Genomic DNA, 25,761 nt, shown 5'->3' on the forward strand with positions numbered 1-25,761 from the left:
TCACCATTGCCCTCATGATGAAATCCTCTCCATCAACTGAGTTAGGTTGGACACCTTTATCTTTGTAGTGTCTGAGTGTCTTGATACACCATCCAAAGTGTAATTAATTACTTCACCTTACAGATAATTGTATGTGTGTGGCACTGAGATGCGGTAGTCATTCAAAACTCATGTTAAACACCACTATTGCACACTGAGTTAGTCCATGCAACTTAGTGTCTGACTTGTTAAGCACATTTTTACTCCTGAAGTTTTTTAGGCTTTCCAAGTCAAACAGGTTGAATACTTATTGAATCAAGACATTTCAGCTTTTACTTTTCTAATAATTTATTAACATTTCTCAAAACACAATTTCACTGACATTATGGGGTGTTGTACAGAAGAGTATTAGCACCAAGTGTACAGAAATAATAAATACTAGTTGATGGGTGGTGGTACTTTGATCGTTTCCGTTCTTGTATGGATTGTACTTTAAAAAGTGGGAATATTTCGAGAATTATCTCAATTACATTTCAAGAATCAAGTCAAAATTTAGAGAATAAAGTTACAGTTATACTTAAAGATTAAAGTAGTGGATTTGGTTTACTCCCTGGCTTCCTGTTGCTGTGTGTGCCACTGTTGAAATGTCGACAGTTAGACAACCTGGTGAAATTATACTTTAAAATTGGCTTTAGTAACAAGAAAATCCTATTAGGACCTGGAATAAGTTGTGCCACAGATTATTTTCAGAAGGAGGAAACACATTCGGATGAGGTATTTTGTGTGGTTGGTTACATACATAGGAAGAGACAGGTGGGTTGTGTGTGTATACAGGTGTGTGTGTGTGTGTGTGTGTGGGGGGGGGGGTGGGAGTCTAATACACTTGTTCAAACAGGCATCACACACAAACAAACACACACACACACGGTATCCCCAAAGCAATACCATTCTAACGGCCATGGTGCATTGTCAGACTACGATGGGGTTGAAGTCAGGGCTCTATGCAGCCCAGTCAAGTTCTTCCACACCAATCTCGACAAACAATTTCTGTACGGACCTCGCTATCTGCAAAGGGGCATTGTCATGCTGAAACCGGAAAGGGCCGACCCCAAACTGTTGCCACAAAGTTGGAAGCACAGAATTGTCTAAAATGTCATTGTATGCTGTAGCGTTAACACTTCCCTTCACTGGAACTAAGGGGCCTAGAAAACCATGAAAAATAGCCCAAGACCATTATTTCTTCTCCACCAAAAATTAGAGTTGGCACTATGCATTGCATGGGGCAGGTAGCATTCTTTTGGCATCCGCCAAATCCAGATTTGTCTGTCGGGATGCCAGATGGTGAAGTGTGATTGTTCACTCCAGAGAATGTGTTTCCTCTAGTCCAGAGTCCAATAGCGGCATGCATTACAAATCAAATCAAATTGTTATTGCGGGTATAGTGTTCCTAACTCAAACAGTGCAGAGGTATTTAACAATTCACAAGAATACACAAATATCAAAGTAAACTAATGGAATTAAGAAATATAAAAATACTAGGATGAGCAATGTTGGAATGACATTTACTAAAATACAGTATACAGTCGTGGCCAAAAATTTTGAGAATGACACAAATATTAATTTTCACAAAGTCTGCTGCCTCAGTATGTATGATGACAATTTGCATATAGTCCAGAATGTTATGAAAAGTGATCAGATGAATTGCAATTAATTGCAAAGTCCCTCTTTGCCATGCAAATGAACGGAATCCCCCAAAACATTTCCACTGCATTTCAGCCCTGCCACAAAAGGACCAGCTGACATCATGTCAGTGATTCTCTCGTTAACACAGGCGTGAGTGTTGACGAGGACAAGGCTGGTGATCACTCTGTCATGCTGATGGAGTTCAAATAACAGACTGGAAGCTTCAAAAGGAGGGTGGTGCTTGGAATCATTGTTCTTCCTTGGTCAACCATGGTTACCTGCAAGGAAACACGTGCCGACATCATTGCTTTGCACAAAAAGGGTTTCACAGGCAAAGATATTGCTGCAAGTAAGATTGCACCTAAATCAATCATTTATGGACTCCAGCCCAATGACTCCAGCTCTGGGACTCCAGTTCTCCAGGGACTCCAGCCCTGGGACTCCAGCCCTGGGACTCCAGCCCTGGGACTCCAGTTCTCCAGGGACTCCAGTTCTCCAGGGACTCCAGCCCTGGGACTCCAGCCCCAGTTCTTTTAGCAATCAGTGAAAGTGCCAAGAATGCAAGTGCATCGGCGATGTCATACCCAGAGCAACTATTCCCAAACCAGAAACCGTGGATTGATGGCAGCATTCGCGTGAAACTGAAAGGGCGAACCACTGCTTTTATCAGGGCAAGGTGCCCGGAAACATGACAGATTACTAACAGTGTAGCTATTCCCTCCGCAAGGCAATCAAAAGCTAAGCGTCAGTGTAGAGACAAGGTATAGTCGCAATTCAACGGCTCAGACACAAGAGGTACTTGGCAGGGTCTACAGTCAATCACGGATTACAAAAAGAAAACCAGCCACGTCGCGGACCAGGATGTCTTGCTCATAGACAGACTAAACAACTTCTTTGCTCGCTTTGAGGACAATACAGTGCCACTGACATGGCCCGCTACCAAAACCTGTGGACTCTCCTTCACTGCAGCCGACGTGAGTAAAACATTTAAACGTGTTAAACCTCGCAAGGCTGCAAGCCCAGACGGCATCCCCAGCCGCGTCCTCAGAGCATGCGCAGACCAGCTGGCTGGTGTGTTTACGGACATATTCAATCAGCCTTATCCCGGTCTGCTGTTACCACATGCTTCAAGAGGGTGCTGATCCTCAACACTGGGGCCCCACAAGGTTGCGTTCTGAGCCCTCTCCTGTACTCCCTGTTCACCCATGACTGCGTGGCCATGCACGCCTCCAACTCAATCATCAAGTTTGCAGACGACACTACAGTGGCAGGCTTAATTACCAACAGCGACGAGATGGCCTACAGGGAGGAGGTGAGAGCCCTCTGAGTGTGGTATTAGGAAAATAACCTCACACTCAACGTCAACAAAACAAAGGAGATGATCATAGACTTCAGGAAACAGCAGAGGGAGCACCCCCCTATCCACATCGACGGGACAGTAGTGGAGAGGGTAGTAAGTTTTAAGTTTCTTGGTGTACACATCATGAACAAACTGAATTGGTCCACCGACACAGACAGCGTGGTGAAGAAGGAGCAGCAGAGCCTCTTCAACCCCAGGAGGCTGAAGAAATTCGGCTTGTCACCAACAGCACTCACAAACGTTTACAGATGCACAATCGAGAGCATCCTGTCAGGCTGTATCACTGCTCCGCTCACAACAGTAAGGCTCTCCAGAGGGTAGTGAGGTCTGCACAACGCATCACCGGGGACAAACTACCTGCCCTCCAGGACACCTACACCACCTGATGTCACAGGAAGGCCATAAAGATCATCAAGAACAACAACCACGAGCCACTGCCTGTTCACCTCGCTATCAGCCAGAAGGCGAGGTCAGTACAGGTGCATCAAAGCAAGGACCAAGAGACTGAAAAACAGCTTCTATCTCAAGGCCATCAGACTGTTTTAAGGCAATAAATCAAAACCAATAAAACATTTTTTGTCACATACACATGGTTGGCAGATGTTAATGCAAGTGTAGCCAAATGCTTGTGCCTCTAGTTCCGACAATCCAGTAATAACCAACGAGTAATCTAACCTAACAATTCCACAACTACTACCTTATACACACAAGTGTAAAGGTATGAAGAATGTGTACATTAAAATATATGAATGAGTGATGGTACGGAACGGCAAAGGCAAGATGCAGTAGATGGTATAGAGTACAGTATACACATAAGAGATGAGTAATTTAGGGCATGTAAACATTAAATTAAGTGGCATTGTTTAAAGTGGCTCATGCATTTTTACATCAATTTTTACATTATTAAAGTGGCTGTAGTTGAGTCAGTGTGTTGGCAGCAGTCACTCCCTTATCTTACCTCACCTCATTTGCACTCACTGTATATACACTCTTTGTTTTGTTTTTTCCACTGTATTATTGACTGTGTTTTGTTTATTCCATGTGTAACTGTGTTGTTGTATGTGTCGAATTTCTATGCTTTATCTTGGCCAGGTTGCAGTTGCAAATGAGAACTTGTTCTCAACTAGCCTACCTGGTTAAATAAAGGTGAAATAACAGGGAGCCAAGGAGACATGCAATTAACCAAATCCCCTACATTAATGTTGAAATATAGCTGCACTGCAACTTTATATTCAATATGTCGATTGTGATGGCCACTCCAACACCCTGACTTTGTTGTCCTTAAGCCAGTTTGCCCCGCTTTGGAAGTATGCTTGGGGTCATAGTTAATTTGGAAGACCCATTTGCGACCAAGCTTTAACTTCCTGAATGATGTCTTGAGATGTTGCTTCAATATATCCACATAATTGTCCTCCTCATGATGCCATCTATTTTGTGAAGTGCACCAGTCTCTCCAGAAGCAAAGCATCCCCACAACATGATGCTGCCACCCACGTGCTTCATGGTTGGGATGGTGTTCTTCGGCTTACAAGCCTCCCCCTTTTTCCTCCAAACACAACGATGTTCATTATGGCAAAACAGTTCTATTTTTGTTTCATCAGACCGGAGGACATTTCTCCAAAAAGTACAATCTTTATCCCCATGTGCAGTTGCAAACTGTAGTCTTATGGCAGTTTTGGAGCAGTGGCTTCTTCCTTGCTGAGCAGCCTTTCAGGTTATGTCAATATAGGACTTGTTTTACTGTGGATATAGATACTTTTGTACCTGTTTCCTCCAGCACTATGTCCTTTGCTGTTGTTCTGGGAATGATTTGCACTTTTCGCACCAAAGTGCGTTCACCTCTAGGAGACAGAATGCGTCTCCTTCCTGAGCGGTATGACGGTTTAGTGGTCCCATGGTGTTTATATTTACGTACTATTGTCTGTACAGATGAACATGATACCTTCAGGCATTTGGAAATTGCTCCCAAGGATGAACCAGACTTGTGGAGGTATACCATTTTTTCTGAGGTCTTGGAAGATTTCTTTTGATTTTCCCATGATGTCAAGCAAAGAGGCACTGAGTTTGAAGGTCGGCCTTGAAATACATCCACAGGTACCAATTGACTCAAATTATGTCAATTAGCCCATCAGAAGCTTCTAAAGCCATGACATCATGTTCTGTAATTTTCCAAGCTGTTTAAAGGCGCAGTCAACTTAGTGTATGTAAACGTCTGACCCACTGGAAATGTGATACAGTGAAATAGTCTGTCTGTAAACAATTGTTGGGAAAATGACTTGTGTCATGCACAAAGTAGATGTCCTAACCGACCTGCCAAAACTTGTTAACAAGAAATTTGTAAAGTGATTGAAAAACGAGTTTGAATGACTCCAACCTAAGTCTATGTAGACTTCTGACTTCAACTGTATGTATATTTTGTATTGTTGCATCTAGGCTACTTTACCCTTCTCTCTCTCGGCCATTCCTCTCACCAGTTGTATTTGGTATTTATTAGGATCCCCATTAGCCGCTACAAAAGCATGACCTACACTTACTGGGTTCCACATTAAACATGACATAATCAGGGTTGGGGCGTAACGGGAGTAACGGATTACATGTAATCCATTACATGTAAGGGATTACAAAAAAATTGGTGATTGTAATATGTTATGTTACCTGCAAAAATCACATTACAAATACTTTTTAAAAGCTAGATGATTACTTTTAAATTCAGAAAGAATGTTTGCGGAAAAAAATCTTTGACACTTCTCTGTTTTCTCAATGACATTCAAATCAGCATTGAAAAAAGGCGCAAGTCAGAGACCACTATGATGACGCACCAAATGGGTTTGATGGATCGCGGGAAAAGAGCACGAATAGACTTTTGTAGGTTACAGTCCAAGCTGTGTCTTCCAATGGTGCGACTGCTGTCGGCATTCAAACACTATCCAACTTGAATAAATCAAATCAAATAGAATTTGTCATGAATACAACAGTGAAATGCTTACTTACAGGCTCTAACCAATAGTGCAAAAAAGGTATTAGGTGAACAATAGGAAAGTAAGGAAATAAAAACAACAGTAAAAAGACAGTGAAAAACAGTAGCGAGGCTATATACAGTAGCAAGGCTAGATACAGACACCGGTTAGTCAGGCTGATTGAGGTAGTATGTACATGTAGATATGGTTAAAGTGACTATGCATATATTTATTTTAATTTTATTTTTTATTTGACCTTTATTTAACCAGGTAGGCTAGTTGAGAACAGTTAGTTGAGTTGTCATTTGCAGCTGCGACCTGGCCAAGATAAAGCATAGCAATTTGACACAGAGAACAACACAGTTACACATGGAATAAATAAAACATACAGTCAATAATACAGTAGAACAAAATAAAACAAAAAGTCTATGTACAGTGAACGCAAATGAGGTAAGATAAGGGATTTAAGGCAATAAATAGGCCATGGTGGCGAAGCAATATATATAGCAATATACAGTATATAGTAACAATATAGCAATTTAAACACTGGAATGGTAGATGTGCAGAAGATGAATGTGCAAGTAGAGATACTGGGGTGCAAAGGAGAGATACTGGGGTGCAAAGGAGCAAGATAAATAAATAAATACTGTATGGAGATGAGGTAGGTAGATAGATGGGCTGTTTACAGATGGGCTATGTACAGGTGCAGTGATCTGTGAGCTGCTCCGACAGCTGGTGCTTAAAGCTAGTGAAAGCTAGCTTCAGAGATATTTGCAGTTCGTTGCAATCATTGGCAGCAAAGAACTGGAAGGAAAGACGACCAAAGGAGGGATTGGCTTTGGGGGTGATGAGTGAGATATACCTGCTGGAGAGAGTGCTACGAGTGCGTGCTGCTATGGTGACCAGTGAGCTGAGATAAGGCGGGGCTTTACCTAGCAGAGACTTGTAGATAACCTGTAGCCAGTGGGTTTGGCGTTGAGTATGAAGCGAGGGCCAACCAACAAGAGCGTACAGTTCGCAATGGTGGGTAGTGTATGGGACTTTGGTGACAAAACGGATGGCACTGTGATAGACTGCATCCAGTTTGTTGAGTAGAGTGCTGGAGGCTATTTTATAGATGACATTCCCGAAGTCGAGGATCGGTAGGATGGTCAGTTTTACGAGGGCATGTTTAGCAGCATGAGTGAAGGATGCTTTGTTGCGATATAGGAAGCCGATTCTAGATTTAATTTTGGATTGGAGATGCTTAATGTGAGTCTGGAAGGAGAGTTTACAGTCTAACAAGGCACCTAGGTATTTGTAGTTGTCCACATATTCTAAGTCAGAGCCGTCCAGAGTAGTGATGCTGGATGGGTTAGCAGGTGAGGGCAGGCATCGGTTGAATAGCATGCATTTAGTTTTCCCTGCGTTTAAGAGCAGTTGGAGGCCATGGAAGGAGAGTTGTATGGCATTGAAGCTCGTCTGGAGGTTAGGTAACACAGTGTCCAAAGAGGGGCCAGAAGTATACAGAATGGTGTCGTCTGCGTAGAGGTGTACCAGAGAATCACCAGCAGAAAGAGCAACATCATTGATGTTTACAGAGAAGAGAGTCGGCCCGAGGATTGAACCCTGCGGCACCCCCATAGAGACTGCCAGAGGCCCGGACAACAGGCCCTCCGATTTGACACACTGAACTCTATCAGAGAAGCAGTTGGTAAACTTGGCCAGGTCGATGAATACGGCTGCACAGTAAGGTCTCTTATCGATGGCGATTATGATGTCATTTAGGACCTTGAGCGTGGCTGAGGTGCACCCATGACCAGCTCTGAAACCAGATTGCATAGTGGAGAAGGTACGGTGGGATTCGAAATGGTCGGTAATCTGTTTGTTAACTTGGCTTTCGAAGACCTTAGAAAGGCAGGGTAGGATAGATATAGGTATGTAGCAGTTTGGGTCTAGAGTAGCACCCCCATTGAAGAGGGGGATGACCATGGCAGCTTTCCAATCTTTGGGAATCTCAGACGATATGAAAGAGGTTGAACAGGCTAGTAATAGGGCTTGCAACAATTCCAGCATATAATTTTAGAAAGAGAGGGACCAGATTGTCTAGCCCAGCTGATTTGTAGGGGTTCAGATTTTGCAGCTCTTTCAGAACATCAGCTATCTGGATTTGAGTAAAGGAGAAATGGTGGGGGCTTTGGCGGGTTGCTGTGGAGGGTGCCGGGCAGTTAACCGGGGTAGGGGTAGCCAGGTTCAAAGCATGGCCAGCCGTAGAGAAATGCTTTGTGAAATTCTCAATTATAGTGGATTTATCGGTGGTGACAGTTTTCCTAGCCTCAGAGCAGTGGGCAGCTGGGAGGAGGTGCTCTTATTCTCCTTGGACTTCACAGTGCCCTAGAACTTTTTTGAGTTAGTACTACAGGATGCAAATTTCTGTTTGAAAAAGCTAGCCTTAACTTTCCTAACTGCCTGTGTATATTTGTTCCTTCCCTGAAAAGTTGCATATCACGGGGGCTATTCCATGCTAATGCAGAACGCCACAGGATGTTTTTGTGCTGGTCAATGGCAGACAGTTCTGGAGTGAACCAAGAACTATATCTATTCATAGTTCAAATTGTTTTGAACGGGGCATGCTTATTTAAGATGTTGAGGAAGGCACTTTTAAAGAATAGCCAGGCATCATCTACTGACGGGATGAGGTCAATGTCATTCCAGGATACCCCGGCCAGGTCAATTAGAAAGGCCTGCTCGCAGAAGTGTTTTAGGGAGATTTTGACAGTGAAGAGGGGTGGTCGTTTGGTCGCAGACCCATTACGGATGCAGGCAATGAGGCAGTGATCATTGAGATCTTGATTGAAAACAGCAGAGGTGTATTTGGAGGGCGAGTTAGTTAGAATTACATCTATGATGGTGCCCGTGTTTACGGATTTGGAGTTGTACCTGGTATGTTCATTGATAATTTGTATGAGATTGAGGGCATCAAGCTTGGATTGTATGATGACTGGGGTGTTAAGCATGTCCCAGTTTAGGTCACCTAATAGCACGAGCTCAGAAGATAGATGGGGGGGCAATCAATTCACATACAGTATGGTATCGAGGGCACAGCTGGGGTCAGAGGGAGGTCTATAGCAGGCGGCAACAGTGAGAGACTTGTTTCTTGAAAGGTGCATTTTTAGAAGTAGAAGCTCGAATTGTTTGGGTACAGACTTGGATAGTAATACAGAACTCTGCAGGTTATCTTTGCAGTAGATTGCAACACCGCCCCCAGTTCTATCTTGGCGGAAAATGTTATAGTTAGCAATGGAGATTTCAAGGTTTTTGGTGGTTTTCCTAAGCCAGGATTCAGACATGGCTAAGACAGTGAGTAGTGAGTAAAACAAACTAAGGGAGTAGGCTTCTAATGTTACCATAAAACCAAGTCTTTTACGGTTACAGAAGTAAAAAAAATGAGAGCACCTGGGGAGTGGGAGTGGAGCTAGGCACTGCAGGGCCTGGATTAACCTCTACATCACCAGAGGAACAGAGGAGAAGTAGGATAAGGGTACGGCTAAAGGCTATACGAACTGGCCGTCTAGCACGTTCGGAACAGAGAGTAAAAGGAGCAGGTTTCTGGGCACGATAGCATAGATTCAAGGCGTAGTGTACAGATAAAGGTAAGGTAGGATGTGAGTACATTGGAGTTAAGCCTAGGCATTGAGTAATGATGAGAGAGATATAGTCTCTAGAGACGTTTAAACCATGTGATGTCATCGCATATGTATGAGGTGGGATAATATGGTTGGTTAAGGCATATCGAGCAGGGCTAGAGGCTCTACAGTGAAATAAGACAGTAATCACTAACCAGGACAGTAATGGATGAGGCATATTGATATTAGAGAGAGGCATGCATAGCCAATCGAACATATGGGTCCACGGCGATTCAGACAGTTAGCATCCCGATGCTAACAGTTAGTAGGCCGGGGCAAAACAAGCTAGCAGTTAGCAGACCGGGTTAGCAAGCAAGCAGTTAGCAGACCGTTTTAGCAAGCAAGCAGTTACCAGGGGCTAGCAGTTAACAGACTGGAGCAGGCAAGCTTGCAGTTAGTAGACCAGGGCTAGCAAGTTAGCCTTTGGGGGACGTCGCGATGGGAGTAAGTCTGTTTTTGCCTCTTTGTGCGGTGACGTCGATAGACCAGTCCTGGAGGTAGGGTTCCAAGTAGCTAGCAGGCCTAGCAGGTTATCAGAATGGGCCTTCAGCGGGCGTCGCGCCTGAGGGGCCTGTTGGAATCCTCGGGCAGGTTATGTCTGTATTCCAGTCGTAGAGGATCGGCGGGGTTCCGTGCCCCGTACCGGCAGTAGAAGGGGTCCGGATATTGTAGCCCAGGAGTGAGCCGGGAGATGGGTCTAGCATGGGCTAGCCCCAGGCTAGTTGGTGCTAGCTCCAGGACAGAAACATTAGCCAGGAGTAGTTAACCCGGGTTGCGGTTAGCTAGCTGTGATGATCCAGATGAAAAGGTTTAGAGTTTGTGGTAGGAATTCGGGGATATGGAGAGAAAAATAGGTGCATTATTCTCTGGTTTGAAATGCGTTGTACGAACTGGCGAGAGCTTTCCGAGCTAAAGGTTAGCTGATGACCGCTAGTAGTGGTTATCTGACTAATAGCTGGTAGCTAGTTCGGGTAGACATTTGATTACCTGTTCAAGAGTCTTATGGCTTGGGGTAAAAACTGTTGAGAAGCCTTTTTATCCTAGACTTGGCACTCCGGTTCCGCTTGCCATGCGGCAGTAGAGAGAACAGCCTATGACTTGGGTGGCTGGGAACTTTGACAATTTTTAGGGTCCTCCTCTGACACCTCCTGGTGTAGAGGTCCTGGATGGCAGGCAGCTTTGTCCCAGTGATGTACTGGGCCGTACGCACTACCCTCTGTAGTGCCTAGCGGTCGGAGGCCGAGCAATTGCCGTACCAGGCAGTGATGCAACCATGCTCTCGATGTTGTAGAACCTTCTGAGGATCTCAGGACCCATGCCAAATCTTTTTAGTTTCCTGAAGGGGAATAGGCATTGTCGTGCCCTCTTCACAACTGTCTTGGTGTGTTTGGACCATTCTAGTTTGTTGGTGATGTGGAGACCAAGGAACTTGAAGGTCTCAACCTGCTCCACTACAGCCCCGTCGATGAGAATGGCCGTAGGCTATTCGCTTGGAGGTAATGATGCCAGCAGTGGTATAGTCTACGGCCATACGGATATCACTTATTATTGATATCTACATAGGCCATTGATGTGAACCACACTGCCGCGCTCTCATGTCGTTTAGGTCACCTAATAGGATTGTGGTTGTTGTGGAAGGCTGTGTACAAATCTAAACCCAATCAATGTTTTTGAAACCAGTGGACAGCCAGTGAAAAATGTGCTCTTGCAACAGCTGCATAGTGCGGATCCAAGCCTATGGAATAAAAATTGAGCTTTTATTGCTCAATATAATTCATGCTCATTTTAAAAAATCCATAGTCCTAATGGACATGCTCAAACGTTCACACTTTTGATAGACAAAAGCAATCTGTAGTTACTACATAACCAACCCATAAGAAAAATTTGACATCCATACATGGCCAGCTATGTAAACCTTAACATTGATTTATCCTGTGTCTTCTTCTAATGCCTCTTAAGGGGAAAGTAATCTAAAAGTAACTGAATGTAATCAGATATATTATTGAGTTTGGGTTATCCAAATGTTACATCACTGATTATAATTTTGTACAGGTAACTAGTAACTGTAATGAATTACATTTTAGAAATTAACCTATCCAACCCTGGAAATACTAAAGAACATTATTAGTCAAGGACTGAAATACAGACATAAAATATCACACATACATATCAGTACATACACACAATATCTAGGTCTAATACATAGTGCAGTGCAAAATACTATTCAATATATATAAAATGGATGTCTCTTCACAGTCCCCTTTGTGCAGTAAAGTGTGTTTTTATGTTTTTTGAAACTGGTTTTATTGCTAGCTTGAGTTACCTGGGGTGGCAAAGAGTTCCATGTAGTCATGGCTCTATTTAATACTGTGCATTTCAAAGCCTCTGTTCTGGACAAGGGGGACTGTGAAGAGACCACTGCTTGCATGTCTTGTATTGTACAGATGAGTGTCCAAAATGTGTGCAAACTACTTGAACAGACAGTTTGGTACCTTCAACACATCAATACTTCACACAAAAGACCAATAATGATGCAATCAATCTCTACTCAACTTTGAGCAAGGAGAGTGTGACATGCATGATACTGACACGTTCCCTCCGTATACATCAAAGTGTGATACATGCTGATTTGTTCTGGACAAACTGCAATTTACAGTGCCCACATTTTTCTACATAACAGCCATTTTCTAAAATGGATTAAATAATCCCCCCCCCCTCATCGGCAGGTAGCCGAGTTGTTAGAGAGTTGGGCCAGTAACTGAAAGGCTGCTGGATCAAATCACAAAGCGGACAAGGTAAATATGAGTTGTTCTGAATAAGGCAGTTAACCCGCTCTTCCCCAGTAGGCTATCATTGTTAATAATAATTTGTTCTTAACTGACTTGCTTAGTTAATTAAAAAATAAATAATAATAAATCAATCTACACACAATACCTCATAATGGCAAAGTGAAAACAGGTTTTTAGACATTTTTGCAGATGCATTACAATTAAAGAACATAAATACCTTATTTACATAATTATTCAGACCCTTTGCTATGAGACTCAAAATTGAGCTCAGGTGCATCCTGTTTCCATTGATCATCCTTGAGATGTTTCTACAACTTTATTGGAGTCCACCTGTGTTAAATTCAATCGATTAGACATGATTTGAAAAGGCACACATCTGTCTATGTAAGGTCCCACAGTTTACAGAGTATGTCAGGGCAAAAACCAAGTCATGAGGTCGAAGGAATTGTCCGTAGAGCTATGAGACAGGATTGTGTCGAGGCACAGATCTGGGGATGGGTGCCAAAAAATGTATGTTGATGGAGGTAATCCTGGAACCCCTGTGGTTAGGGTGAATCCCTTCTATTTTAAAGAGTCTAGGTTGCTCTCACAGCAAGTCAAAATTGTCACCAAGGAGACATTCCTGTCTTTGCAGAGTTTCTTCAAGAACTTGTTTGGGGCAGCAAGGCAGCTGTAACGTTCCGAACCCCTTGTCAACATGATTAAAAATGTATTAAACAAAAACAACAGACCGTGTGGACAGTACACTGATCTGTTGCGTGTATGATACAGATGTTATATGTTCGATGGATTCTTGGGAAGGTTAGGCTACGGCCATATTTTTTCAGCGCTATCATACCCTGATGTGAACACACAAATTTGCCTCCAGCTGTCCATCCAAATCTGACTGATAACTACATTACACATAAACCTGACTGATCACTCCATTACAACTGATAGTCAAACTATAGTCAAACTAAACTAAACGTACCCTCACATTTTCAACTGCATTTATTTTCAGCAAACTTACCATGTGTAAATATTTGTATGAACACAACAAGATTCAACAACTGAGACATAAACTGAACAAGTTCCACATAAATGGAATAATGTGTCCCTGAACAAGGGGGGTATCAAAATCAAAAGTAACAGTCAGTATCTGGTGTGGCCACCAGCTGCATTAAGTACTGCAGCGCATCTCCTCCTCATAGACTGCACCCGATTTTCCAGTTATTGCTGTGAGATGTTACCCCACTCTTCCACCAATGCACCTGCAAGTTCCCGGACAGTTCTGTGAGGAATGGCCCTAGTCCTCACCCTCCGATTTAACAGGTCCCATACGTGCTAAATGGGATTGAGATACGGTCTCTTCGCTGGCCATGGCAGAACACTGACATTCCTGTCTTGCAGGAAATCACGCACAGACCGAGCAGTATGGCTGGTGGCATTGTCATGCTGGAGGGTCATGTCAGGATGAGCCTGCAAGAAAGGTGCCACATGAGGTAGGAGGATCTCTTCCCGGTAACGCACAGTGTTGAGATTGACTGCAATGACAACAAGCTCAGTCCGATGATGCTGTGACACAATGCCCCAGAACATGACGGACCCTCCACCTCCAAATCGATCCTGCTCCAGAGTACAGGCCTCTGTGTAACGTTCATTCCTACCACGATAAACCCGAATCTGACCATCACCACTGGTTAGACAAAACCGCAACTCGTCAGTGAAGAGCACTTTTTGCCAGTCCTGTCTGGTCCAGCGACAGTGGGTTTGTGCCCATATGCGACGTTGTTGCCAGTGATGTCTGGTGAGGACCTGCCTTACAACAGGCCTACAAGCCCTCAGTCCAACCTTTCCCATACTATTGCGGACAGTCTGAGCACTGATGGCGGGATTGTGCGTTCCTGGTGTAACTCGGGCAGTTGTTGTTGACATCCTGTACCTGTCCCGTAGGTGTGCTGTTCCGATGTACCAATCCTGTGCAGGTGTTGTTACACGTGGTCTGTCACTGCGAGGATGATCAGCTGTCCGTTTTGTAGCGCTGTCTTAGGCGCCTCACAGTACGGACATTGCAATTTATTGCCCTGGCCACATCTGCAGTCCTCATGCATCCTTGCAGCATGCCTAAGGCATGTTCACGCAGAAGAGCAGGAACCCCGGGCATCTTTATTTTTTGTGTTTTTCCGAGTTAGTAGAAAGGCCTCTTTAGTGTCCTAAGTTTTCATAACTGTGACCTTAATTGCCTACCGTCTGTAAACTGTTAGTGTCTTAACTACTGTTCCACAGGTGCATGTTCATTAATTGTTTATGGTTCATTGAACAAGCATGGGAAACAGTGCTTAACGCCTTTACAATGTGGTTATTTGGATTTTTACGAATTATCTTTGAAAGACAGGGTCCTGAAAAAGGGACGTTTCTTTTTTTTTGCTGAGTTTCCAACTCAGTCAAACCTAGGATAATGACTATTTCTCACATGCTGAGCATGTCTAACTTCACAACTAAATGACCAGACTTTTACAGATGTCATTTGCTCAGTCACTCAGCCTGCTGCAATCTCTATCAAATCCCTTCCTCTCCTCCCTCTCCTACACCTGTCCAGCTGTCATTGGTCTGGCCTGGCTGCCTCAGCCTATGCCACAGCCTTTGTCAAACTGACTGGGTACCTCCACCTCTTTCTCTGTCAGTCTGACCTTGTTGCCTCTGCCAGGCTGGCTGCTGGAGAAAAGCAGTTTTGGACCAAGGAGACCACTGGGTGCAGAGGGGTCATTGGCCCTGTGACAAGTGCCGTGCTCCCGTGACCGTGGGGAACATTGTGCCACACAGTAAGAGGGAGGCCACGGCTCTCACTCAAGATGTCATAATTTTCCAAATGACTTGACCACCATGGCAGTAGGTACGTCCCTACATTTCCAACGAAGGCTGGTCACTTACTCACCTAAATTCCGCCTTCTCTTCCTTCAAGAAAAGTGTTCAGCACATTCTCTTCTCCTTCTCAGTGTTCTCTGACATTAGGTATTCAGTCCCGTCTTTCTGCAGTCTCTGACATTACATTTTCAGTTCTGTGTCTGCTCCTTTCAGCATTCAATGGCTTTAAGTTATCAGATTCCCAGCTCTCACAAAACAAATACATGCTAAACCAGTTATAATTGTAAAAGATGCCGATACAAAAACATAAATACTATTATATTACTGTAATACTATTGTAAAAGTGTCTATGAAATTGTATATAAATCAGAATTAAACCATAGCCTTCTTAGACTCAACAACTCTGAAGCAACCAGCAGTAGACACAAATAATAATTAAAAACAGAGATAGCCCAAGAATAAATATTAGATATTGTTAAAACATGTGCACAGAGAAAAGCACCAGGAATGGATGGCTTTCCCATAGAATTATATTCAACTTTTTGGGACAATGTAGCCCCCCTATTGACACAAATGACAACACACGTCACTTAATTAAGTACTTCCTAATTCAATGTTGCAAACCATTATTTAAGTTATATTAAAAACAGGAAAAACTGGAGAGTCCCCTGATGATTATAGACCCATTAGTTTAATAAATTGTGAAAAAATAATAACACATCTTGTAAGCAATAGAATGGGCAAAAATATTAGCAGACTTGATGCATATCAATATAACAGAGTTTCAATTTAATACAATACGCAAAAAAAACAAGATACAGATTTATCAATAATGGCTGTTGGTGCGAAAACGCTTTTGATCGTCTGGAATGACCTTTTCTATTCAACACTTTGGAAGCTTTCAACTATCTAGCTGAAATAATACAGTTAATAAAATATTGTATAAATATCCTAAAGCAAAAATGTACACAAATAATACATAATCTAATGAAATTGCTTTAGAAAGGGGCAGAAGACAGGGATGTCTTCTCTCTCCCCTCCTGTTTGCAATGGCAATTGATCCAATTGCACAAATAATTAGACAGGCCTCAAATGTAACAGTATTGGTAAACTTCAATATAAAATAAATGTATTTGCTTGCAGATGATCTCCTGATATGCCTAACCAATACTTTAAACTCAATGCCCCCTTTACTAAAAATCTTTTCATAATACTCAGGTTCTCAGGTTCTAAAATTAATGAGGAAAACACTGAGAAAATGGCAATAGGAAAAAGAATAACTCACGATTTACAGAATTCCTTTAAGTGGACCATGAAAAATATGAAATACTTAGGATGCTTAATAAGTCACAACAAATATTTAAAGATCACTTTATTCCATTACTCAACAATATGAAAGCTGATTTAATTAAATATAGTAATCTTCCCATAAATCTTACAGGTAGAATAAAACTCTTTAGAATGGCATGGCTGCCAAAGTTTTTGTATTTATTTTCAGTAATACCAATTACCCCTTCGAAGACATTCATTAAAAAAAAGTATACTCGGTCATAAGCATTTATATGGGCAAATAAAATTAATAGAATAAAAAGGAAAGTTTTACATCTTTCTATATCTGAGGGTGGTTTTATTTAACTTTCCAGACTTGGAATTGTATCTCCTCAATACCCGAGGCTTATACTTACAACATTGAATGCACTAAAGAGGAACAGTGGGTACATACTGAAGATGTGCAGAGAGCATATCCAACTGACAATCTCTTAAAAAATATATAAATTATTGGAACCAAGATTTTTAAAAGAACTGATGCTGGCATAAAATGGAGAGAACATTGGAGCATAACTAACAATGTTACAGTTAATGAACATGTACTCTTAATCCAGTATAAACTCATTTGCAATTTATTATACAGGAGACAGAGTTCCCAAATTCTACAGCACAATGACAGAGTCATGACTCATACGTAAAATGAATAATGACGCAATAATTCATGCTTTTTAGGAGTTGTATAATGTTTGGAAATTGTGGGAGGAGCTATAAAGTTGGCTATCAGAGGTATTACAATATAAACTTACTTTTAATCTATCTGTCTGCATACTTTTGTGAGTTTTAATCTATCTGTCTGGATACTTTAGTGAGTTGCGCAAGACGTGAAAAGCAGTGCTGGTTTCTTTTTGTTCCTGTATTGAATACAGATTGCCGCGTCTACAATTTGATCGATTATTAACGTTTAAAAATACCTAACGTTGTATTACAACAGTAGTTTGAAATATTTTGGCAAAGTTTATAGGCAACTTTTGAAATATTTTGTAATGACGTTGGGATTTTGTAAACTGTTTTTTTTCTGGATCAAACGCGCTTTATAAATGGACATTTTCGATATATATGGACGGAATTAATCGAAAAAAAGGACCAATTGTGATGTTTATGGGACATACTGGAGTGCCAACGAAAGAAGCTCGTCAAAGGTAATGCATGTTTTATATTTTATTTCTGCGTTTTGTGTAGCGCCTGCTATGCTAGCTCCTTTGTTTACTGCTGGTGCAGATGGGTGCAGGCTATCAGATAATAGCTTCTTATGCTTTCGCCGAAAAGCATTTTTAATATCTGACATGTTGGCTGGAGTCCCAACGAGTGTAGCTTTAATTGAGTATCTTACATGTGTGATTTAATGAAAGTTTGAACTTTATAGCATTTTATTTGAATCTGGCGCTCTGCATTTCCCCTGGTAATTGGCCAGTTGAGACGCTAGCGTCTCCCCTATCCATATTAACATAGAGATTTGGGGAACATCAGAAGGTGGGGGGAAATTAACTATATTCTGGTAATGCGACCAATTGAACATATGCGGTGGTACTTAATGATTATGATGTCAGCTCGGTTGTCATCTGAGACATTCTCATCAATGAAAAGATTACATAAACTCTACAGTGGAAAGTTTACGCATCAGAGTTATCGGATTCACATGGAATTGTTGTTAAATTTAAATGTTTGAATATGAAATTGTTTGTGATTGGATGAAATGTGATTTTAGCTTCTAAAATGTGAGATGTGGGTTTTCATAAGATAGGGCTGCTCAATCAGTGGCCCGCCCTGTGAAGGGACATGGGCTATAAAACTTTTCAAACACGCCCCCTCTCCCTTCCTATATAAGCCCTTGACGACAATAGAACATCCTGTTCCGGGGAGGTAGGACGACGATCCTATGTAAGAATGGTTCAGATAATAACTACAGAACGAAGCCAACATCAGCGTGAGCTTTGGTTGCGAATGTTATGAACCTTGAACTCTTATTCACTACAGAAGTGATACCTCCTAGCCGTTGAGTTAGCAATCGCAGCTGCAAACGCAGGTTAGGAAGGAACAGACAGAGTATCCCGTCTACCACACAACGACATTACTACAACGTGTCCAATTGACCACCAGAGACATTCTTCAAAGGACAAAGGACTCGGTTTGGCAACACGGCCTTCTATCTACCACCAACCTACTGAAGCGCAGCTCAGAGTAAATATTTATTGCGTTTTCCTTTTCCAAATGGGCGGTAATGTAGAATGCATAAGGTACTGTATTTACGATAGCACAGATTCTTCCCTTTGTTCCTCAGTCTTCCCGCTCTTTCACTCAACCAAGCCCTTTTCTTTTGTGTAAAAAGCTGTCATATCTGTTCTGCCCGCGAGGGACGTTTTCCTTTATGACGTAATTTGTAATCAAGTTATGATTAATTGTGTGCATGTGTAATTCTGTGTGATTAGTTAGGTATTTAGTAAATAAATAATTAAACCCAATTTTGTATTGCTGATTCAACTTGTTAGCCAGGGTTCATGCAGATAAAATAATTTACAACTTTCAGATGAGACTGAATTAAGGTGACGATTGATATTGACTGCTATTGATGTAAAATATTACTAGGTCTTTAAGAGTTTATTCGGAAGTTAACAGCTCTGTAAATATTATTTTGTGGTGCCCGACTCTCTAATTACATTTACATGATCAGCTCAATCAGGTGATATTAATTATGGAGAAATTATTTTATAGAATAACATGTCATATCACTTAATCCAGCATAGCCAATGACACGACATGATTGGAGTCCCCTGATAGGAATTTAAAATAGAATGAGGCTTTCATTTTGATTCAGCCTGTATAAAATTGAAAAACAGATGACATAATATACCAAGTTATTGTACACATTTTTGGAGTGGTAGACAAGCATTATTGTGTGTGTGTGTGCTGAAGATTCCCCGCCTCCGTGTTGTTCGTTAACATAGTCAGTGGGTAAAAGCGAATACATTTCTTTATGAGGGATGATAAAGCTAATTATAGAAATCTGAGAAATTAGAGCGTTTGGCCAAAGCAGGGCTATTTCTGCCTGGTGCATTTCAGACACTGGGGGGGTCGGTCATTGTTAATTTCTCGAGCGAGAACAAATCAAATCAAATCAAATCAAATAATCAAATCAAAATTTATTTGTCACATACACATGGTTAGCAGATGTTAATGCGAGTGTAGCGAAATGCTTGTGCTTCTAGTTCCGGCAATGCAGTAATAACCAACAAGTAATCTAACTAACAATTCCAAAACTACTGTATTATACACAGTGTAAGGGGATAAAGAATATGTACATAAAGATATATGAATGAGTGATGGTACAGAGCAGCATAGGCTCTACGGTAGATGGTATCGAGTACATTATATACATATGAGATGAGTATGTAAACAAAGTGGCATAGTTAAAGTGGCTAGTGATACATGTATTGCATAAGGATGCAGTAGATGATATAGAGTACAGTATATACGTATGCATATGAGATGAATAATGTAGGGTATGTAAACATTATATTAGGTAGCATTGTTTAAAGTGGCTAGTGATATATTTTACATCATTTCCCATCAATTCCCATTATTAAAGTGGCTGGAGTTGAGTCAGTGTCAGTGTGTTGGCAGCAGCCACTCAATGTTAGTGTTGGCTGTTTAACAGTATGATGGCCTTGAGATAGAAGCTGTTTTTCAGTCTCTCGGTCCCAGCTTTGATTCACCTGTACTGACCTCGCCTTCTGGATGATAGCGGGGTGAACAGGCAGTGGCTCGGGTGGTTGTTGTCCTTGATGATCTTTATGGCCTTCCTGTAACATCGGTTGGTGTAGGTGTCCTGGAGGGCAGGTAGTTTGCCCCCGGTGATGCGTTGTGCAGACCTCACTACCCTCTGGAGAGCCTTACGGTTGTGGGCGGAGCAGTTGCCGTACCAGGCGGTGATACAGCCCGCCAGGATGCTCTCGATTGTGCATCTGTAGAAGTTTGTGAGTGCTTTTGGTGACAAGCCGAATTTCTTCAGCCTCCTGAGGTTCAAGAGGCGCTGCTGCGCCTTCTTCACGATGCTATCTGTGTGAGTGGACCAATTCAGTTTGTCTGTGATGTGTATGCCGAGGAACTTAAAACTTACTACCCTCTCCAAAACTGTTCCATCGATGTGGATAAGGGGGTTTGTTCCCTCTGCTGTTTCCTGAAGTCCACAATAATCTCCTTAGTTTTGTTGACGTTGAGTGTGAGGTTATTTTCCTGACACCACACTCTGAGGGCCCTCAACTCCTCCCTGTAGGCCGTCTCGTCGTTGTTGGTAATCAAGCCTACCACTGTTGTGTCGTCCGCAAACTTGATGATTGAGTTGGAGGCGTGCGTGAACAGGGAATACAGGAGAGGGCTCAGAACGCACCCTTGTGGGGCCCCAGTGTTGAGGATCAGTGGGGTGGAGACGTTGTTGCCTACCCTCACCACCTGGGGGCGGCCCATCAGGAAGTCCAGTACCCAGTTGCACAGGGCGGGGTCGAGACCCAGGGTCTCGAGCTTGATGACGAGCTTGGAGGGTACTATGGTGTTGAATGCCGAGCTGTAGTCGATGAACAGCATTCTCACATAGGTATTCCTCTTGTCCAGATGGGTTAGGGCAGTGTGCAGTGTGGTTGAGATTGCATCGGCTGTGGACCTATTTGGGCGGTAAGCAAATTGGAGTGGGTCTAGGGTGTCAGGTAGGGTGGAGGTGATATGGTCCTTGACTAGTCTCTCAAATCACTTCATGATGACGGAAGTGAGTGCTACTGGGCGGTAGTCGTTAAGCTCAGTTACCTTAGCTTTCTTGGGAACAGGAACAATGGTGGCCCTCTTGAAGCATGTGGGAACAGCAGACTGGTATAGGGATTGATTGAATATTTCCGTAAACACACCGGCCAGCTGGTCTGCGCATGCTCTGAGGGCGCGGCTGGGGATGCCGTCTGGGCCTGCAGCCTTGCGAGGGTTAACACGTTTAATTGTTTTACTCACCTCGGCTGCAGTGAAGGCGAGTCCGCATGTTTTCGTTGCAGGCCGTGTCAGTGGCACTGTACTGTCCTCAAAGCGGGCAAAAAAGTTATTTAGTCTGCCTGTGTGCAAGACATCCTGGTCCGTGACTGATAGTATTCCAGCTAGTCGAGGAACTGCGTTTGAAATCTTAACAATTAAGAGTAATTGCAAATACTTATGACGATGAACGAGCACAAACTTTTCAACAAAACCGTTGTCTCCAGGAACAACTCGATTTAGCCAAAACTAGATACGATGTAGTCCACTCCAAATTAGATAAATGTGTTGAGTTGTCTACAAATAGGAGCGTGCAATTTGATGACATGCAGGCAGTTTTGTTGAACATTACTCAAAGTAACACAGTTCTGCTCAAAATTCTGCAGACCAAATACAATCAATTGATGAACGCAATGACTAAGTAGGATGACAAATCAGCAGAACTAATTGAAGTCGCTGACCAAATGAATGATGAGAGAACTCGGGTGATGAAGATGGAAATCCTGATTTCTAAGCAAGCGGAAGAAATATCATCACTGAATCTCTCGCTTCGTACTCAAGACCTCTATCTGCAAACCACGACCGATAAGTTTGAGACCGAAAGGAGCAAGTGTGACACTCATGTGTCCAAAATCAGTACTCTAAGCGCTCAAGTGGACTCTGCAATGCAGCAGAATACCACCCATAGGTACCATCTGGAGGAACTCCAGAATGGTCACACTCTTCAGAATGACTACCCATCCAAGCAACCGGAGCCCTGTACTCAAAGGAGTGAAGACGATAGGTTTCAGACATTGCCTCCATCATGTGTCCCTCAGTCTTCTCCTCTCGGCCATATGGCACCTCTTGGCCAACAAAGCCAAAGCTTGGCTTCTCCTCTTGGCCTTTCGGCCCCACTTTCCCCACAGGATGAAGCCAACCCTCTCCGCCCGCTTGACGCGGAATACCTTGACAATCCCGTGAAGAATTTCCCACCTTTGACCCCGTTCCAGGTCAGCCAAACGATACTGAGACGTTCCTAGCTGACATAGAAGACGCGTTGGATGGCTTCCCGAACGCTACGGGTTCTGACAGAGTTTACCTGTTGAAGCGAACGACGAATAGACACGTGACAAGGTTCATTCGTCTACAACAGCAACATGTGCTAAATGACTACGCTAAACTTGCCACAGCTTTGAAATTAGAATTCAGTGGTTCTGTGACTCGCAAACACGATAGCTCACTGGCTAACATGGTCAAACAAGCTCGGAATGAACACTTACTATCATAGGCTTCGTTCAGCTTACTTTGGCCTACTCACTGAAACAGGCATGGAAGACCTGTTTCCCATTTAAACAAATGTTCCTGTCGAACATGTATCCCACCTTCATTACCTACTTGGGCCCTGCAGCCTACGTTGGCTTGCCTATCTTACAACTCAGAGAGCTTGCAAGCACAGCTTTTGAGGTTTGACCAGGAGCACCATCATCAGGTATTGGAGCATTAGGAGATGACGCACAACAACAGTTTCTAGCACGAAACCATGATTCCGATAACCTCCGCGGTCAAAATAACTGTAAAATACGTCGCCATCAAAATGGCTACCGCTACAATCGACCTGTTCACTACATTCCTGCACCCAACCCACACAAAGTGTCAGAGCACAAGGGTAATAAAGGGTTGTAGGATGACCAAAACGTACCAATAATTAACTTTTTATTGGTTGCAGGGGCAGTATTGAGTAGCTTCAACCAAGGTCTCATTGAAATTACAGCGAGATATGGATGAGTTTTCACTTCCTACACGTTCCACTAGATGTCAGCAGTCAATAGAACTTTGTCTGATGACTCTAATGTGAAGGGGGGGTCGATTGACACAGGAAATAGTCACCACAGCCATGAGTGGACCATGCTTTCACCAGGCACGTTCACAGATGAAGGACCTACATTCCATTGCTCATCCGAAGTCATTCTAATTCTCCGGTTGGAATGTTAATCAAGATACAGTGGGGCAAAAAAGTATTTAGTCAGACACCAATTGTGCAAGTTCTCCCACTTAAAAAGATGAGAGAGGCCTGTAATTTTCATCATAGGTACACTTCAACTATGACAGACAAAATGAGGGAAAAAAATCCAGAAAATCACATTGTAGGATTTTCAATGAATTTATTTGCAAATAAGTATTGGACGAAATTAAAATAGTTTTTCACCAGAAAATAATCATAATCCGTTGGATAATTTGTACATTTTTACTTATTTTCGAACTAGTCTGTTTTAAAAATATATATCTGACCATTTTATAAATGCTATAAATAAGTGCGTGACATTATTGCATTTTTTTGCCCGGTTCTTTTGTGACAGAAACAAAACGTTTGGAGAGCATAGTGCCACACTGTGTGAATTGGAGTGGTACATGGTGTGAATTCTCAACCACCCCAACTGCTTTAGAGGGAGGAAAGCAGACAGAGAGGCTTTGAACAAAGGACGAGTGAGGTTTTTAATTTCTTGGATGGCAATTGTCTGGAATAGAAAACGTGCGTGAAATGCAGAGAGAAATTCCAATGTCACACACAGTGTGTTTGCGTATCACTTTTATGTAGAAACAATTATATTTTCAGCGCTTGTTGAAATATATCCTTATTAAAACACTAAGACTGAATTTTCTAAATGGCCCATCGTGCTTCAAATAACTTGGGCAGGGGAGCGCAAAACTAAAAGGAAACATTCATTTGTGCCACTTATCTTTTGTGCCAAACCTACGTGTCTAATCAAACATAGAGTGGGGTCTTAGCTGTCCCTTTAAGACCACACAGTCAGATTCTTCAGGAGATACCCAAGCCCAATATTTAACAAGCAATCAATTAAAGTCAATGAACTCCATTTTAAGACTGTTCATTAAAACAGCTAAGAACAAACGGTCAACTCTTTCAAGCAGTGTCATGAAATATGAAAAGCAGAAAAGGTTATTCGATTTACCGTCACACCTAATGTGTGCTTTAGCCTAGGGGTTTTCAAACTCTTCTTTCCCAGGAACCCCCACCCAGGCAAACCGGTGACACAGGGACCCCCATCATATGATAGCAAAAAATAAGTTGCATCTTATCTTAGCATCAGGTGAAAGATAATGGTATACTTAATCAAAATTAATAGATTTGGTAGACAGTTTCATTATTTTGACCTCCCCACAGTTCATTGGAAGAGGAAGTGTAGAAAGGTATCTTGGCAGCGGAGAGAACGTGTTTCTGTTGTAAATGTAATAATTCTACACAGTTTGGCATGGAGCTGAGAGACAGCTTGGCAGTTTTCTGCAACTCTATGCACTGTATATACTGTAGTTCAATATCTTTTTTTATGCTTACTATCTGGCTTTGGTAATTTAAGTAGACACTGAAACAGTTTTTCCATCTTGAAAACTACCACAGAAATTTCTATACAGACAAAATCCTGTAATTAGCTCAAATGACTGTGATTTTCTCCATATTAAAGGGACAGTTAGAGCTTTTGGCAATGAAGCCATTTATCTACTTCCCCAGAGTCAGATGAACAGGAACAGCTAGCATGCAAACTGTTCCTGTTGACTTCCAGTCATTGCACTAATGCTAGTTAGCATTGGCTCGTGAAACTATGTCTAACTTCCTTCATACTGGACGCAGAGACATGAACATGGTATCCATGATGGTATTCTGTTGTAGCTAGCGGTGTTTCTTAAAAATAATATTTTTCATATAAAAATATCCCTATAAGTATTTTTCGAAATTGTATGAATTAATTTCGGACCCCCTGCAGTATCTCGCTGTGAACCCAACTTTGAAAATCCCTGCCTTAGCCTACGGACTAAGTCAATATTTAGCTAGAGCCTCACCAAGGTAATTAAGTTATGCAATACCCTGTGCAAGTGACGTGTTCCTACATCATACTCCCCTGTTCATTTCCCTGCTCTTTTGAATGGTCTTAATGATTATATCCTCAAGTTCATGAAAAGCGTGGTCATATAAGATATGAATTCTACTTCTGCCAGAGGCCTTTCATTATGTTTTGCACTGAAGACCATTGCGCTACGTTTTTGCCCATTGAAGACCATTCAAAAAGCTTACAAAATTCAAAAACTACAAGGTTACTTTCAACATCAAAGAACTGAATTCCATTAACTGAAAAATGTATCTATTGACATTT

At 42.3% G+C, this 25,761-nt stretch overlaps 1 protein-coding gene across 1 annotated transcript in view; it reads right to left on the reverse strand.

Moving 5' to 3' along the window:
• The window catches only part of LOC118370053 (receptor-type tyrosine-protein phosphatase T), a 488,900-nt gene that overhangs the window by 301,597 nt on the left and 161,542 nt on the right, over positions 1 to 25,761 (reverse strand). The gene's annotated exons all lie outside the window — the stretch shown is intronic.

Source organism: Oncorhynchus keta, chromosome 37, assembly GCF_023373465.1.
Source record: "Oncorhynchus keta strain PuntledgeMale-10-30-2019 chromosome 37, Oket_V2, whole genome shotgun sequence".
Classification (NCBI taxonomy): domain Eukaryota; kingdom Metazoa; phylum Chordata; class Actinopteri; order Salmoniformes; family Salmonidae; genus Oncorhynchus; species Oncorhynchus keta.